The 18,319-nt window shown below is 42.3% G+C and overlaps 1 protein-coding gene across 1 annotated transcript in view; it reads left to right on the forward strand.

Annotated features, from left to right (window-relative positions):
* Nucleotides 1-2,108: 2,108 nt before the first annotated feature.
* Nucleotides 2,109-18,319, forward strand: part of TAOK1 (TAO kinase 1) — a 153,920-nt gene continuing 137,709 nt past the window's right edge. The window contains 1 exon segment of the mRNA XM_072639833.1: nucleotides 2,109-2,240. The gene's annotated coding sequence lies outside the window, so the exon portion shown is untranslated.

Consider the following 18,319-nt stretch of genomic DNA (forward strand, 5'->3'; position numbering starts at 1 on the left):
ATGTATATGTGTGTATATGTATATATACATGTGCATATATGTAATTACACAAACACACATATAAACATACACATGTATGCAAGATTATTTTCCTCTTTGTCACTATTAAGTAAACTAAACATGGGTGGGTTTAACAGTTACCTTCCAAAGTTTCCTCTCACCACAAAGGGGATGATGTCTGAATTTGACAAGCAGCCCTTAAACCACCTCTGGTCCTCAGAATCTTCCATGTATAAAACTGGGTCAATCATCTCTGCCTCCCTAACTTCCACCTGCGAGGTGCGGATACAAAGTATCACAGAGCGGTAAACAGATCACATTGCTGATGGTGCTCCGCAGCGTTCTTCCTAACTGGTTAAGTAAATAGTGCAAACACTATTTCCCCCCAACCCATTTTACACAATAGGAAACTGAGGCTGAGGAGTTGACTACCCAAGATCCAGCTTTTAAGGAAATGTCAGAACCAGGATCACACTAACACGCTGCATCTCAGAGGCTTGTGAGAAAAGTAATTCTTAGGTTCTTGATTTTCCTTTGCACTTTCCGATACAGTGCCTGTATTCATTTCTAACAGGATGTTTTCAAACTCCTGTAAGGCCTGGGAGCGATTGTCAAGTTCCGATCCTTTTTGGGGGGCATTATCCTCCTTAAGAAATACCAAAGGTGGGGAGAGGTTTGGAGGTATTCAGGAGACGGTCCATGGCCCTAAGGACTAGGAAGTGGGGGAGGGGCCCCTTTCCTGTCCAGGGAGGAGATAGTAGCGAGTCCTTCTCCTCCTCCCCTCCCCCACAGCAAGAGGAGGCAGGTCCTCAGTGCGCTTTTGACCCCCTCCTCTTGGCCCCTTCTGGCTGTGGGAGCGGATATGTGAGCGGGCAGGCGTCAGTCAGTCAATCTGTAAGCCTTTACGGAGTGCCCGGTGGGGGCCAAGCACTGAGCCGGGCTGGGGCTGGAGAAGGAGAACTGGGGCTAGGCTTGGAGTTAGGACGCGCGTTGGGGTGGGCATGGGGGCGGACAGAGACCAGGCAGATAGAAACTCTCCACGTCTGGGGCCTTTAGGGCCGGCATGCCCAGGGGGTGGTGGGCAGGGGTGGCTCGCCCCGGGATTTTCTGGAGTCACCCAGGGGGCGGGCGGGCTACGAGCACCTGCTTGCTTGTCCAAGGTGGGACTAGGGACGGTGTGTGGGGGGGAGTACCGGTGCTGCCGGGGGGGAAATTCCAGCCCCCGCGAGTGGATGTGAGTGTGAGTGTGTGTGTGTGTGTGTGTGTGTGTGTGTGTGTGTGTGTGTGTGCGTGCGCGCGTGTTAGGGCTACTGTGTGTGTTTGTGTGTGTGAGAAAGGAGCCAGAGCGCCAGGGTGCGCGGGGTGTCGCGCCAGGCCCAGACGGGCAGCCTGGAGATCTCGCGAGAGCGGCCTCTGGGGTGACTGTCGGGGAGGGGGAGGAGAGGGAGGCGCAGGAGGAGGAGGAGGAGGAGGAGGGAGGAGGGGAGTGGTGTCGGGGAGGTGGAGGGAGGGGGGAGGGGAAGCCTGGGCAGCACCCGGGCTCTGTGGCTTCAGGGCTCTGGGACACCGGGAGAGAGACCGAGAGAGAGAGGAGAGAAGGGAAGGGAGGGGAGGGAGGCGGCGAGCGAGCCGGGGAGCGAGCGAGAGCGCGGGGGAGCGCGCGAGCCCGCCGCCGCCGCCGCCCGAAGCGAGGAGGGGGCGCGAGCCCGCCCCGGCCCGGCCCCGGCCCCGGCCCAGCCCCCGCCCGCCTCGGCCCCGGGCTCAGAGCGCGAGGCGCCCGCCAGCCCGTCCGCCTGCCGCCCGGGAGCCCGGCCCCGCCCGGCGCCCGCGGCCTCTGCTCCCTTTGTGAGCGCCCCCTGGGCCGGCGGCGGCGGCGGAGCCTCCTCGGCCCGGCCCGGCCCGGCTCCCCGCGCCTCCCCGCGCCATCTTTGCGGAGCCCGGCCGCGCTGAGGGCGGGCGCCTCCCGGGCCGGGCCGGGCCGGGCCGGGCCCTGCCGCCGCCGCGGCGGCCCCCTCCGGCCCGCCCCTTGTCGCAGAGCTCGGGCTGGGCGGCTGGCGGGGGCGCCGGAGGGGGGGCGGTGGCTCGTCGCCGGGCCCCCTCCTCCTCATCGTCGTCGTCGTCGTCGTCGTCCTCGCCTCCTCCTCGGGCGGAGCGGAGCGGATCGGCTCCGGGGGGCTGAGGCTGCCCACCCCACCCCGCCCCGCCCCGCCCCGGGCCGGGCCGGGCCTGTCGCCGAGAGGGTAAGCGCGCCTGCGGGGCTCGGGGCCGGGGGCTCGGACCGGGGAGGAAGAGGGCGGGGGCCGACCCGAACCCCTCTGGACCCTCTGGCCTGGGCGGTCGCCGATGCCCCGGGGGGAGGGGGCTCGGGAGCTAGCCAGGCCTCCTTGGGGGTGGGGGGGAACGACACCCAAAGGAAACCGGCGCTGTCCGTCCCACCCCTGACCCCAGCCTGCACCCCCCTTCCCCAGCTGGTGGCCTTGGGGATGTCTTCATGAAGGTGTGCCCTCCTCCAGGGTCCCCCCAACATTGTAGGTTTCAGGGCCCGTTCCCTCTTGTGGTCTCGCTCCCCTACTCTCCTGTCGCTGCCCGTGTGTCCGTAGCAAGGGAGAATGCCTCGGATTTGCTGGGATCTGCATCCACTTCATTTCCCTCCCCCAACCCCCAGAGGTAGCACCCCTCTTTTGGAGGGGGAGCAGGACGATGTCTCCCCCACCCCCCACCCCATTCTCTGCACTGCAATGCTGCAGAAGTCCTAGGCTGCTTCTCCATACAGACCCGTGTCTACACTGAAGGGAGGGGGAGCTGGGAGAGGGAGGTAATGGCGTTTCCCTTGGAGAGGTTACTCCTGCCTTTTAATCGATAACTGGGTGCCCCCCACCCATGCACCCTTTCCCCTAGATCTGCCCTGGGTAAGTCTGCGTGTGGTGGGGCTCCCAGCGCAGAGATGGGAAGGCCCGGCTCCCGTGTCAGGGCACTTGGGCCGTTTGTCTCGTATTTATTGTTTTTGGTATGAGATTGACGTCTTTGTGAGCAGGTTGGATTTGAGGCATAAATTCGAATGAGACAGTTTGTCGTTTCCTCCCCCACCAGTAAGAATGACCGACTTTTTTTGTAGTTAACAAATTCACCAAGACTTTAGATTTCAGGGTGACTTGTTACAGTGTGGGGCATCTGTTCCTTCCCGGTGATTTGGGGGGAGGGGGTAACTGAGTCTGTAAAGTACATAAAGATGGGAAAATTTACATAAGAGTAATCCATGTAAGAAATTGTTTGTGCCGTGAGTGCCTTTTTTTTTTTTTGAGGAATAGCATTTACATGTCAGTTTATCTAGTTAAAATACTCTGTAAGGTCTGTTTTATTTCAGTCAAGAGGCTGAATTTCTCCTTTTTCCCTTTTGCTTGTTAATTTTTTTAACAGACTGTCTCTTAATCTGAATTTTCAGCAACACTTGTTGGTTGCCTTACCGATGTGTATTGCCCTCCGTAGATCAGACATTTATTTTTAAAAGGCAAAATTAACTTTCTTAAAAACTTCTCTTCCCAAGAAGGCTTCATAATGATTAATCTTGAATGTTATTGCTGGTAATCCTTTCCCCTGCCTCAAAAGTGTTGATTTTTTTGACATTTTCATATCTCCTGAATATTAAGGGCTTAGCATATTTGAAAAATAGCTTTCCAAGAGGAGTAAACACACAATTTGCCTTCCTTTGAAAACTGCTAGAATTAAAAAAAAGGTTTCCACTGGATATCAAGGAGTTAGTGAATTATTAATATACAAATTTAATTGTACTGTTTTATTAGCAACATGGTTCTTTCAGCTTGTTTCAAGTGTTTTTAAGCTTGGGAATCATTTACTTTCAAGCTCTCTAAAATAGTGGTACCTTGCAAAATGTTCACAGACCAGAAAAATTTGTGGTATTTTAAATATCTTGATGTGTGTTGTGTTTTGCAGTGTGAAAGCTTGTTTTAAGACAGTGGAATATCAGGATGTTGTTGGCAAAGTTGATAGTAACTGGGTTGTAGTCAGATGCCAACTTGTTTTGACAGTGATCCTCATTTTAGTCGGTATATGTTGCATCAAGTGTCTCCATCCCTTAGGTATATTGAATCTACTGCTCTTTGCTTTTTTGTTGGTCTGGCTCTCTGAAGGCCAAAAATAATTGGTTTTTAGTATCTGTTTTCTAAGTTTTTGATACCATGGTCCAAGTCAGGTTTCTCATGTACCCCTTTTAAAGTAAAAGTTTGGGACTCTTTGCTCAAAACATGGTACAGACTGAAAATATGAATGAATAGGTTCAGGGAAGTTTCAAATGGGGAAAAGATTTGAAGGAAGATCTACAACGTGACCCTTAGTGTTGCTATAAAAGACAAACAAGGCTACATGGACTATAGGTCTTAGGTTCTTAAATAGTTCATGAACAAAATGGCAACGTACATCACTTCCTGCTCTCCACAACTGCTTCTTTTCTCAGAATTCCCTTTTAATGACTTAATTTTTTGGCATTCTGTTATCAAACTCTAATTCAGTTATAATTCTCGTGTTGTGTAGATGGAAGAAACTGTAAGGATCAACTGAAATCTTACCAAAATGTGAATATCGTGAGATTATCTTGAAAGGTCTGGAATATCGTTTATGTACAAAAGGTTTGGTTTATTTTTAAACTTATACTGAAGTCTTTAAGTTGAAAGAATGTTTAGAGGCAATACTGCAGGGTGGAGGACCTATATCGATATATATAGTGTGAATGAAATGAAAATAAAGTAATGGTTGTATTTTCTGTAATAAGGATTTTGGGAGAACAATGAATACAACAAAGAATTATGAATGTGTGTCAGTTCTGTGTATGTTTTTAATAAAATGTCAAGGCAAGTACGAGGTAGGTCACTGACCCATATTGTAATGCTCTTCCACTATTAAGGAAACAACTTTTTTGTTCACTACACACCAGAAAAAAGCTGCGCAGTTTCCTCTTGAATCTGCACTCAACTATGCACAGAGTATGTAACTCATTTTAAGGATTTATTGATTCTTAGCAAATATTAATACTTACTAAACCTCATAGTTATATTTGTCAGGTGTTGAATAGATATTGGGAACGTATCAAAATCAACAATGTATAAAGATATAATAAAGTTTTATTTCTAGGTTGCTTTACTTTTTTTTTTTTGTTTTAACCAGGATCCCCTTTTTATAAACCTATGTTTGTCAGCATTCTAAGAGACCTAAAATAATTCACTGCAGTATCGCTAATTTAAATTTGTAGAAATGAGACAGTGTTAAGAAATCTTACAAGTACTTAACTTGGCGGCATAGTTCACGGTTATGCTTGAATAAACCTAACCTCTTCCTTCTGTAAATGTTATGTAGTTCATAGAGTACAACTTGCATAAAATTGAAAATGTTGTGGTATTTCATTAAACAGAATCCTTAGAAGCTGCTAAATCAAAATACATACCTTCAAGTTCTTGTACTTGTTTTAGAATGTCTGATATCACACAGAGTTCAAGGCCTGGAGTTAGGAAGACTTATTTCAGACATTTAACTGAATGGCTAGCTAAGTTACCCTTGGTAAGTCATTCAAAGCCTTCGTTTCTGCATCTTTAAAATGAGAAGATTGAGCTTGGTGACCTTGAAGGTCCTTTCCAGCTCTAATTCTATAAGCCTGTGGTCATACTTTATTCTAAGTCTCTAAGAAAATAAATGCTAGTATGATTGAGTGAAGAAAGCATAAACCATTATGATTCAATAACATTTCCCTTGTTAAGTGAACATATTGTAATTCATATTGATGAACTTGAAGTTACATTTTAATTTAAAATTCCTATTACTGTTCTGATTCCAAAGCTTGTTTATAGGAATTAGGTTTTTAAGGGTCTAATAATGGAAATGTGTACATAAACGTACCCACCAATACTTGAGATGACTATTTTGGGGTACTTTTAATGACTATCAACATAGGCTAAAAGAACCTTTTATGGTTATAATTTGCATATCATAACATCAGTTTAGAGCTTAAAGAGAAATCTTAGAAGTCATCTAGTCCACCTTCCTCATTTTTTTCCATTGTACTTTTTATTCTGAACTTAACCATAAGTTAAAATTCTGAACCAAATAAAATGAGCATTTCCATATCCATTGTGGAACAGAAAAGGATTGTGTATGAAACTGAGAATCCTTAGTATGTAGAGCTTGATTTTCTTTTTTGGAACACTCTCATTTTACAAATGAGGAAACTGAGGTCCAATGAGATGAATTAAGTTGCCCAAGCTCATCCTACTAAGTGGCAGAGCCAGGGTTTAAGCCAGGCTGCTCTGACTCCAGATCCAGGGCTCTTTCACTTCTGTGTCCTCTCATCATCTGATTGGGCATCCAGTTGTGAGTGAGAGAGGGAGTCCCCATTAAATTATACGTGGTACCCTGTTTTTGCCATGCCAAGAACTATGCTTTAAATAAAATGTGTATGTTAATTCTTATGTTGCCATTTAATCATTACGACATTTCATGTTTTCTTGTTTATTTTTAAAGGTCACCCTTTGGAGACAGGGTAGGGAGACATTTTTCTTTTGTTAAAAGTAATTTATCTAGAACTTAATAAATAGATCTGTTATGTTTGCATTTCAAAGACATGAATGCACAAGAAATCAAGGTTGGAATCTCCTACTTATTATGGTACTTTAGTTGAGGACAATGTGGTACAGTGGAAAATGCTGGATTTTGAGACCATTGACCTGAATTCAGATCCTGGCTCTGTCACTTAAGTGACCTTGGGCATCTCACTTCATCTCTCTAGGTCTCAGTTGAACATTGTACTAGACCTCCTACATCCCTTCTAGCCCATAATTATAATCCTAGGATTTGGACTATCACTAGTAAAATGCAAACATTTTTCAGTTTAAGAACGAGTTGTGTTACAGGATTCCATTTGTAAGTTTCGTTGTATATTCCTGTATACTTACATGATGGTCAGGTTTCCAGAATAATCCACAAATGCCCTTTTAACATGTGCTGTAGTTATGTACTCATGATCCTAGTTTTGGGTTTTAGGCTATCATAGTCCACATGCAGTAGGGAGAAGAATATGAAAGCTGAGAACTTCTTTTCCTGGGTGTAGGCCCAATCGAATCCTGCTTCAGACACTGATTGTGGGACCCTGGACTGAAATTTCTGAGCTTGTTTTCTCAACTGTAAAAGTAGAATAATAGTGAAAGGATGATGATCCTCCTTGACACTTTCTAGCCTAATGCACTCACTGTAACCCAGGCCTACACTGTCACTGAGTATCAGAGTTAATGATTGCTCCCATTTTTTCTTCCTTTCTCTTTTTTTTCCCTTTCTCTGTCCCCAATATTATAAAAAACTCCCCATTCCCTTGGTGAAGCTGATTTTGGCTAAGTGCTAACAGGAAAGCAGATGTCTCTCAGAAGTAGATGTGTTTTTAAGAGGGGATGATTGTTAATCCAAATGGATCATAATTTCTTTAATAAAACTTAAGGCAACATAACAAGTGAAAAGTTTCAGAGTGAGAGAGAGAGAGAGAGAGAGAGAGAGAGAGAGAGAGAGAGAGAGTGTGTGTGTGTGTGTGTGTGTGTGTGTGTGTGTGTGTGTGTGTGTGGTGAGTGAGAGAGATTTTGAGAATGGGGGCTGTCTTACTAGTTCTGCCTTTGAATCTGTTTTCATTCAAGGCCTTGAATAACCTGTCACCTTTGTCTTTACTGCCTCATTTATGCATTCATTCAAAAATCATTTGCTAAAGATTTTGTTTTTCACAGATTCTTTCTTTATATTATTTATGCAGCTTTCTCCATTTTTTTCATAATCCCTTCTTTGCCCCTTCTTGGCACATATGTACACCCAGCATTTTGTTGGCACAGATATCATATCCACATTTCTGATTTTCTGTAATCACATCGTCTAGGAAGGATGGCAGTCTACTAGCACCTTTGTTTTGAGGGAGGAGTGGTGAGAACAGTCGTTCTTTGGTCACTGAAATGGGTTGAGCACTACCTGTGTGATAGACTTTACATGATATTGTGTATATGGAAAATTCTTTAAGGGTGTATTTAGAAAATTCAGACTGAACCCTTCTGGCTCTGACTTGCTAGTGATGTCATCTTAACCTCACTAGGCCTCAGTTTCCTCATTTAAAAATGAAGACATTGGGATAGATCATTTTTAAGGTTCCTTCCAGCTCTAAATCCATGTTTCATCCTCTAAGTATTAGAGTAGTTAGTCAGTAGGTTTATTTATTAAGTGCCCACTGTGTGCAGGGCATTATGGTAACTGTTGGGGATATTAAAAAGGCAGAAAAAAGTTCGTGCCCTTTGGGGGAGACAGCATGAAAACAACTATGTACAAATAAGCTATATTCAGGGTAGACAGGAAATAATCAACAGAGGGAAGGTCCTGGAATCAGGGATTGAGAAAGGCTTCCTGTAGAAAGGTGGGATTTTAGCTGAGTTTTGAAGGAAGCCAGGAGGCAGAGAGGAGGAGGAAGGAGAACATTCCAGGCATTAGGGGACAGTCAGAAAAAATACCTGGAGCTGAGAGATGGAGTGTCTTGTTTGTGGAACAACTAGGAGACTGGTGTCACTGGACAAAAGAGTGTGTGGTGTAGTGGGGAGTGAGGTGTAAGAAGACTGGAAAAGCAAGAGAGGTCCGGGTTAGGAAGGGCTTTGAAATAGAGAATTTTGTGTTTGGTCCTGGAGATGATAGGGAACCACTACATTTTGTTGAGTGGGGGCGGGGGCGGGGGCGGGGGTGGTGGTGGTAGTAACATGATTGGACCTGTGCTTTAGGAAAATCACTTGAGTGGCTGAATGGAGGATGGATTGACATGGGGAGAGACTTGAGGCAGGCCAGCCCCCCAGCAGCTGTTGCCAGGTAAGGAGAGCCTGCACCAAAGTGATGGCAGTGTCAAAGGAGAGAAGGGGGCATATGCTAGAGACATTGCAAAGGTTTAAGTTCACAGGACTTGGCAGCAGCTGGAGTATGGAGTGTGAAAGATAGTGAGGAGTTGAGGATGACTCCTAGAAGATGGTGGTGCCATTTTTCTCTATAAATCTGCCTTTTAATTTGTTTGGTACCACTGCCGTTGATCCAGTTTCCAGTGTTAGGAAACTTGGGTGCAGTCTCTCTTTCTCATGTCTCACATCCAGTTGTTTACCAGTATCATCTCTCTTGTTCCTTTCTTATTGCCACCACCCTAGTGCAGACCCTTATTCTTAGTCTTTTGGACTGCTGTTGTAGTCTTCATTTGTCTCTTACCCCCTTCCTTTCACTCCTCAACTGATTTTTCTCAGGTATAAATCTGGTTGTGTCACTGTGCTCTTCACAAGTCTTTGGTGGCTACCTATTACCTGCAGACTCCTCTCCTGGTATTCAAGACCTTGAATAACCTGTCACCATCTTGTCTTTACAGCTTCATATATGCATTTATTCAAAAATCATTTACCAATCCCCTACTGTATATTTTAGCACTGGGTACACAGAAACAAACTCCAACCCTCAAAGAACTTGTGGACATCACATGATTCCCTCCACATCCACTGAGCTCTGGTCAAATTGGATTCCCAATTGTGTCACTATGCCTTCTCTGAGTTTTCCCCTTTCCATGTATTTGCACATACTGTTCCCTGTTCTAGAATATCTTCTTCTTTCACTGTTAAATTTCCACCCTCTTTTAATTCAAATTCCTTCCTTCTCCATTTCCAGGGAGTACTTTGTTTTTTACTTTTTTCAATGAACTTTTCCCCTTCTAGGTTGTAAGAATAATGAGGATAGGGACCCTTTCTAATTTATGTAAACTTTGTATCTTCCCAAGTGTTTAGCGCAGTGCTCTACTCTGTGAACATTAGTTAATAGAATTCTAGAAATGTAAGGGAACTTCCCAAACCGTCTCTGGTCCAGCTGGACCCAGGCAGCAATCATCTAGTGAGGCTCAGAGATTGCTGGCGATGCGGACTTCGTGATAAATGTTTGTTCATTTGGATATGTGAATGCTCTTTGCATTGATTTATTGTAATTTCTATGGATTTAACCTTAAAATATTAGCAGATACTCTTAGGATCTGATTTTGAACCTCTTCCCCTGACCTGCCTGAATGAGTAGGTTAGTTCTCGAGTTGTCTCAGTCTCCTAGAAGTTAAATGTCTTGCCCAGGGTTTGCTCTACTAAGTCCTAAAGGCAGGATTTGAATTGAGGTCTTCTTGACTTTACTCACTAGTCCATTCTGCTCCAGAACTTTTCAGAATAAAACCTTATCACATATACCTTAAGGTTAATACAGCTTGAATATGTATTTGCTTAAAACTCTTTTAATTTCATTATGTTTCAGTTGGCTGTAGCTGACAATGGAACTCAAACATGTTTTTTATTCTCCTGATAATGGCGATGCTAATTTTTTAGTTACTTTTTTTTACTGAGTTTTGTTAAGGTCATGAACAGAGTTCCTAAAAATGTTGAAGGTGAATAGGAATTTGTTAACAAGGTATCATCTGGTTGAGGCCTTACATCTTTGCCAAGATAATTTGTTTCCTTGTTTTTCCAGGTAGGTGCAGGGGTGGGGTGGGGGGTGGATTGGGGTGGTTGGGTGGGGGTGTAGGGCAGAGCACAAGGTAATTGTTTTCAGGTTAAGGTGCTGTTTCACATGAAAGCTATTCATGCATAAGGAACTATGACTCTACCTTTGTGAAATCATATTAAACAATTGCTAGTGAATAGCAGTTCTGCATCATATAGGCAAAATATATAAGATCTCAAGATTAAATAGCACTTAATCCTCCTGATTCTGTATAAAGGCAGAAATCAATGGGGATGTTATAGATGCTTCTAGGCTCCATCAAACTAGGAGATAATTCAGTGTATTCATCTCCATGGAATTCAAGGTTTCTGAACCTCTCATCTCTTATTTCATTTTTTCACAAATTTATTTATTTATTTTTAGTTTTTATCATTCACTTTTATAAGATTTTGAGTGCCAAATTTTTTTCTTCGTCCCACGCTCCTCTACCTCCTCCTCAAGAGAGCAGCAATCTTATATGAGTTATACATGTACAATCATATTAAACATATTTCCACATTAGTCATATTGTGAAAAAGAATCAGAACAAAAGGGAAAAACGAGAAAAAAACCCCAAAAAGTGGAGATAGTAGAGTTTGATCTGCATTCAGAGCTCTGTAGTTCTTTCTCTGGATGCAGACGGCATTTTTCACAGTTATCTTAGATCGTTGTATTGTTCGGAAAAGCCAGCTCTAGCAAAGCTGATCATCACACAGCATTGCTGCTGCTGTGAACCTCTTGTCTCAGAGAATAAGTGTAAGATACATTCTGGTCCTTGGCCACCTTTTAGTTCTCGCTGAAAAGAACATCAAGTCCTTCACCCTTTAGAAAAGCAGAGATGATTTAAGTATGCATATTTTCAATATGTATGCTGATTGGTATAAAATCTTTATAGGATATCTATAACTTTGCTTTTATAATTCTGTAAAATAATATTAGAAATCAGTGATCTTTAAAAATTCTATTTAGATCTTTAAGATTGTGTGAGGGAAAGTGATTGGGAATTGTCTTTTTAGATTGAATATTTTATTTCTCTTTAGAATATTAGCATGATCATTTTTAATTTTTAGAAGTGTAGTAATATTTACCTATTTCTTGGTTATGTCTTTGACTTGTAATGAGTTGAAGCTAATTCACTGGTAAAGTAAAAACTGGTAGAGAGACCTAACCCATACCAGATTAGCATTCTATAAATAGTATACTTTTAAAGGAGGAAAGTCTTGCCTTTACACATTGGTTATAAACAACAACAACAAAAAAGAGGTAATTAATGTCTCTGAGTTAGAAGAACCCAAGCTCCAGGAAAGAGTCAGTATTCAGGCTGTAATGAGAAAGATTCCTATAGAAACCTTAAAACCATGGACTTATTCATGTTTCTATAGGAAAGGCATTGTGAGATGTGAACCTGAGCAAGAGGACCTGGATTCAAGGCTGACCTCTGACTTGTAGGGGCATGTGGCCCTGGGCAAGCTTAATTAGCAAACTTCTCTCTCAAGTGTGTGAGGTAACTGGAAGATTCTAAGTTATAGAAGATTCTGATCTACATTGATAGAAGTAGATTCTTTATCTTTGTGTTCCTCTGTTAATGAAATCACAGGTCTATCAGGCCAAAGGAAAAAGTGTCTATGTGGCATGGACGTGTTGCTTATCATTTAGTAAGAATTATGTGAGTCATTAAGATCATTAAAATGCTGCTGCCTTTTGGTTGTTAATGGAATCCTTGTGTTAATGACTTCTTGTCTCAGGAAATTGGTGGTCATAGATTTGTGGATTTAGAACTGCCAAGGACTTTGTAGACATCCTCTAGGCAACCCTGTTACTTTACTGATGAGGAAACTGAAGCCTAGTGCAAGGACACGAAATGTAGTAAGTAGCAGAGTTGAGATTTGAATGGTTAGCCTTCAGGAATGGATTCTCAGATAATCTAAAAAAAAGAATGTGTGACGTCACAGTATTAATATTGATGAGACCTAGAATAATTTGTGCCCCAAATAAACCTTAGCCAAGTATCATATAGGAAGGTTTGAAGTATATAATCTTTCGTATGTGTATATATATAATCTCTCTTTCACAAGTATTATTGTGATGTCACTTATTAATTAGTAATTAATTACTTCAGTCCTGCAATCTCATCAGGGCAGTAAACATGGAAACCCATCCTTGCCTTCTTCTGCTCTGTGGTTCTTGTCCAAGTCCTTCCATAAAATATAGAATTATGGGTTCTACTAATGACCTACAAGCCCTCTTCCCTCCTTTCCTGGTACCTAGCTACTCCTACAACAGTCAGCCTGTTCCTTTCTTCTCCCTCATTCTTATCTAAACCTGGCACCTCTTTTGTAGCTTGTATCTATTGTTTAGTTCTTTTATGCTGGTTGTGGTTTGCAAGTTAACCTTGGTAATAAATATTCTGTAACATATTCTGAATGGACTTGCATGACTTTTGTCTAGAAAGGAAGAAGGAAATGGGGTTGAAGCTCCTGGTAACATTTAATAGATAGGCTAGAATGTAATCTCTTTGAGGGGGAGGGGAAGGGAACTGTTGGATGTTTTTGGTTTTCTGTGCCTAGGACCATGGCATTCCCCATGATATGTTTTCATTAGATGATTATTTGAAGGGTAGATGTTTTGAAATATACAATTACCAACTGAATTTTGAGAAAATGGAGAAAAAGCAGGACTGCACGATTTTGTTATTTTCATGGAACAAAAAACTTATTCTTTTAGAATGCAGCAGTTTTGAAAATGTGGCGTTACTTTTCTGAGGTGGCTTGAAAATTTGCCTTTTAAAATGCAGCATTAATCTGACCCTGACCCTGACCCTAAGCCCGAATTGAACTTTACACTTTTATTCTAAAACAGCTGAATTTAATGAAACATTTTTAATTTAGGAGTCTTTTAAAATGCAGGTTTTCTCTCAGCTTCTTAAGTAAGGGGGAGGTGGAATAGTTTCATAGAATGCTAAGACTCGAGGGAACTTAGATTAGTCTAGAAGTGGTGAGTCACTCAGGAGAGGTCAAAGTAGGGAATTTTTTGTCATAATTCTTTTGTATTGAAAAGTCACATTATTGATAGAAAAATTAATATTGATGAGACCTGGAATAATTTGTGCCCCAAATAAACCTTAGCCAAGTATATCATTTAGGAAGGTTTGAAGTATATAATCCTTTGTGTATGTATAATCTCCCTTTCTCAGCACGCACACATACAGGTGTGCACTCACATACTGCAATGCCACCATCTCATATCACTGAACAGGAGTAGCATAGGATTTGAAGCTACAATGGCATTTCAGATTTCAGGACCCTGCATTTAATTTCTCCTTCCTCAGTATTAGGATATTTTGTTTTAAAATTTTTGTATCAGTATCCTTTTGAACATTGAAAGTGTGCGTGGTTCATAAACTAGTTGGATTTTTCATATCATGTCAGCAAGCATTTAATAAGTACCTACTGTGCCAGGCATTGTGCTAAGTGCTGAGGATTCAAGGCCCCCTCCCCCCCCAAAAACCCCAAAACCCAACTACCAAGAAATCCTTAAACTTAGTCCCTGCTTTCAAGGAGCTTCCGTCTTAATGGGAATAGACAGTGTGCAAACGACTATGTATAGACAAGCTATAGACAGGAGAAATTCAGGAGAACCTCAGAGGGAAGGCACATTGGGAAAGGCTTCCTTTAGAAGGTATGATTTTCACTGACACTTCAGGAAGGCCAAGGAGGTGGAGATGAGGAGGGAGAGAGTTCTAGTTGTGGGGGACAGCCAGTGAAAGTGCCTCGAGTATTACTGAGTCACAGCTTACGGAAGTCAGTGAGCTCTAAGAATCCTGGCAAGGTAGGATGGGGCCAGGTAATGAAGGGCTTTAAAAGCCAAACAGAGCATTTTATATTTGATTCCAGATGTAATAAGGAGCCCCTGAAATGGATTTAATGGTTTTGGGGTGACATGGTCAGACCTCTGCTTTATTTAGACGTTCACTTCAGCTGCTGAATGGAGCAGGGAGAAACTTAAGGCAAGGAGGCAGAGTAGAAGGCAGTGCTTCAGGATTGAGGTGATGAGGGTACGGGAGTATAGTAGTACTGGAGACAGTAATAGAAAGTTAAAGGGAGAACCATGGAGATAACCAGCTCATTTTTTGATATGTTCAGCTTAAGATGTCAAGTACATGTTTGAAGACTCAAGAATGGAAGTCAGGAGAGATGTTAGGGCTGTAGAAAAACCTGAGGATCATCTGTATGGAGATGGTCACTGAAGCCACGGGAGCTGATGAGACCAAGTAAACTAGCATGCAAAGGAAGAGAGAGAAGAGGGCCCAGGATTGAACTTTGGGGTTGAAGATCCAGCAAAGATGACAGGAGGATTGGTTAGACTGGTAGGAGGAGAACCAGGTGAAGAGTAAGGTCATGGAAACCTAGAGAGAAGAGAATTTCAAGGAGGTGGTACTTGTAGTTTCTCTTACAAGAGTGTTGTAGATCTTGGTAAATTGTAAGTAGGCTGAGCAGTAGAGACTTGTTAATGAGTATGAGAGACACTACCAGAAAAGTGAACACAATCTCACCTAGCCATAAGTGTACGTCTCCCTCAGACTTTGCCTTTAGGACTAGGAACAAGCAGTTGAAGGTGAATTTCCCAGCCCAGCCTTTAAGATGCATGAAGATCCAGTCAGGAAGACTGTAAAGGAGTGGTCAGACAGATGGGAGGATTTGGAGCTGTGTCACAGAAAATTTAGAGAGAATGAATGAATAAATGATTTATTAAGTGTTTTCTATGTTCAGAGCTCTGGGAGGATACATACCAATAGAAAAGGAAGACAGTCCCTACTTTCAAGGAGCTTATATCACCTGAAGGTGAATGGTAGTTGGTTAGAAGAGTAAAGAGAAAAAGGTGATAATGTCAGGGGCTGCAGAGAGGTCAAGAAGGGTGAGGACGGAGAAAGGGCCATTAGATTTGGAAATTAAGAGATCATTGGCAACTTTGGAGAGAGCTGCAGAAAGATAAGAGAGTGAGAGGAAAGGAAGTGGATGCACTGAGTGTAGACTACTTTCTCTAGGAACTTGGCCAGGAAAAGGAGGAGAAATAAGGAAGATTGCTAAGTGGGATAATCTGATCAAATGAGTGTTTGGGGGGGGTGGAATGACATGGGTGTGCTTGTAGTCAATAGAGAAGCAGCCAGTAGACAGGGAGAGATGGAAGATTAGTGAGAGTGGTGATCATAGAAAGAACAATTTTCTGGAGAAGATTGGATACAATAGGATCACTTGTGCATATAAAGAGATTAGCCTTGGCCAGAAAGGATACCTCATCATGTGAGACAAGTGAAGGAAGAGATAGTGGCAGATGGCATTCTGGGAAATGTGAAATGAGAAGAGGGAACTCTCCATTTTTTTCATTGAAATAGGAGGCAAGATTCTTAGCTGAGAGGTTTGGGTGAGGGGATACCATGGGAAATTTTGATAAGTGATGAAAAGGTGCTGTGTTGGGTGAGACAGTGAATTTATTAATGAGGTATAAAAGGATCACCTTGCTATTATGAAGGCCCAGTGATTTGAAGAAATCACATGTAACAAAAGATGTTTTAATGCAAAATTTGGGTTTGGGGTTAGGGAAACAAACAGTCTTTACACTGTTGTAAAGTACTACCTAAACTCTTCTAAGGTATTAATAGGTTCAAAAAATGAATTCTGAAATTTCATTGGTTGTTTATTATGCTGATGAAACCTACCAGTCGACAAAAAAAGCCTAATATAGTCATCTTGAACTTCTACTTTTCAAGATTCAAATGTGAAATTTCATTTTTCGGTACCTTCTTAATAATTTAAGGCTATTTTCCCCATTTTTTACGTAAGAAACTTTTTATGACCACAGGTCTCCTTGTCTTCTACCCATATTACTGTACTGAAACCATTCTCTGCAGTGTCATCAATTTGCTAATTCATTAAACATTTATTTACTGCTGTATGCATAATATGATGGTTGGGACTAGAAAAAGTCAATAAGGATATGTAAGGAGAACTCTGGACAGAGTTCGTCTTAGTTCTTTTTACCCTTGTCTCTGTAACATTTAATCGCATTTTTCATCCCCTTCTGTTGTGAAACTTTTTTTCCTTGGATTCTATGATATTATACTTTTCCTAATTCACCTACCTATCTGAACATTCCTTTTTTTTTCTTTTGTTGATCTTTAGGCTTCCTCATCTCCTAAGCCAGTGGTTCTCAAAATTTTTGGTCCCAATGTCAAGAACTCTTAGAAATCAATGACACCCACCCCACTTCTCCCAAGATCTTTTCTTTATCTGGGTTCTATCACTTGATTAAAACTGAAAATGTCTTACTATTACTTAGTGAAATTTTGAAATACTTTAGTAGTATTGTAGAATACTGTTTCCTAATATTAGTATGTTTTGGTGTTACTTAGTTTTGATGTGTGGGACCTCATGCAAGGATCTCAGGGGTTCCACTTTGAGAACTGTTAATTCTGGTCTCAGACTATGATTTTCATGCAAGGCTCTTTCTTGTCTCTTTTCTCATTTTAAAAGCTCCTTTATTCTTCTTACCTGTATGCTAAAGTCTCCCCATTCTGTCTGTGTCTCTGACCTCTCACATGTGTTCCAGGTCTATAGATTGTCGCTCCTTGGCTGTACTTGTCATGTCAGACATCAAAGTTAAAAGCTCATCTCTGCCTCCAAATCGGTTTCCCTACCTAATCCCACATTACTGATACATTTCCCTTTCTCTTCCCCCCTCCCCAGAAAATTCCCCTAGGCTAGAAAGTTGAGACTCATCATTAACAGTTCTTTCTCTTTCCTCTGCTCTATCTAGGATATCACTAAGTCTTGAATTTTCTTCGTATTGCAGTCTCTTCCAGCTTTGCTTTTTATTTCAGATTTTCCTAATATTTTTGTGAAGAGGAGCTACTTTTTAATTCTCTGATAGGGTTGGAGATGAGGAGAATGTAGCTGGGAAATCCCAGGATGAACGAGGAGTTGAGGTCATTGCTGTATTCTCCTTTCTGGAAATCCCAGCAAAATTCAAGAGGATATGTGGTAGTAGTAGTAACTAGTTTGGAGGCAGCTAAATGGTACAGTGGATGGCACCATGAACTTGGAGTCAAAAATTGAGTTCTTGTCTTGCCTTAGACACTTAGAGCTATATGACCCTGGGTAGATCATTTAACCTTTCAGCCTCAGTTTCCTCATTTGTAAAATAAAGAGACCGGAAACAGTCTTCTGGCTCTAAAACTATGCTTCTCTTATCACAAATTAATCTGGAATTATAATTGATCACTTCTGGAAGGGATCTTGGAGATGAGGCTTAGAAAGCTTGTCACTCTCTCAAGGGTACAGAGCTCAGTAAGTCGCTGAGTTGAGACTTTCACCATGCCCTTGGCACTTGATAGGACCCATGCTTTTTTCCACTATCCTATGCTGCTGAGAAACTCGTTTTAGACAACTGCTAACACTTTTCCCTTTTCTAATTCATACTGTGTACTGCCACCAGACTAATTCTCTTGTTCAGGCTTCTGCAGTGATACTCTGTTGTCTGCTTCATATGGATTTTCAAAGTCCTTTACAGATAGGATTTCTCTTTCAAGGCTTCCTACAATTTGATGCCACCTTATCTTTTGCTGCCTTATTTCCTGGTGATTCTTAACATACCCTCTCCTTTTTTGTGCTAATTTCAGCCTCTGTGCTGAATGCCTTCTCCTGTTCTCTGTGCCTGTCCAAGATCAACCCTTCCTTCAAATCCTTTCTCAGTTCCTAAATCTAGA

Source organism: Notamacropus eugenii, chromosome 2, assembly GCF_028372415.1.
Source record: "Notamacropus eugenii isolate mMacEug1 chromosome 2, mMacEug1.pri_v2, whole genome shotgun sequence".
Taxonomy (NCBI): Eukaryota; Metazoa; Chordata; class Mammalia; order Diprotodontia; family Macropodidae; genus Notamacropus; species Notamacropus eugenii.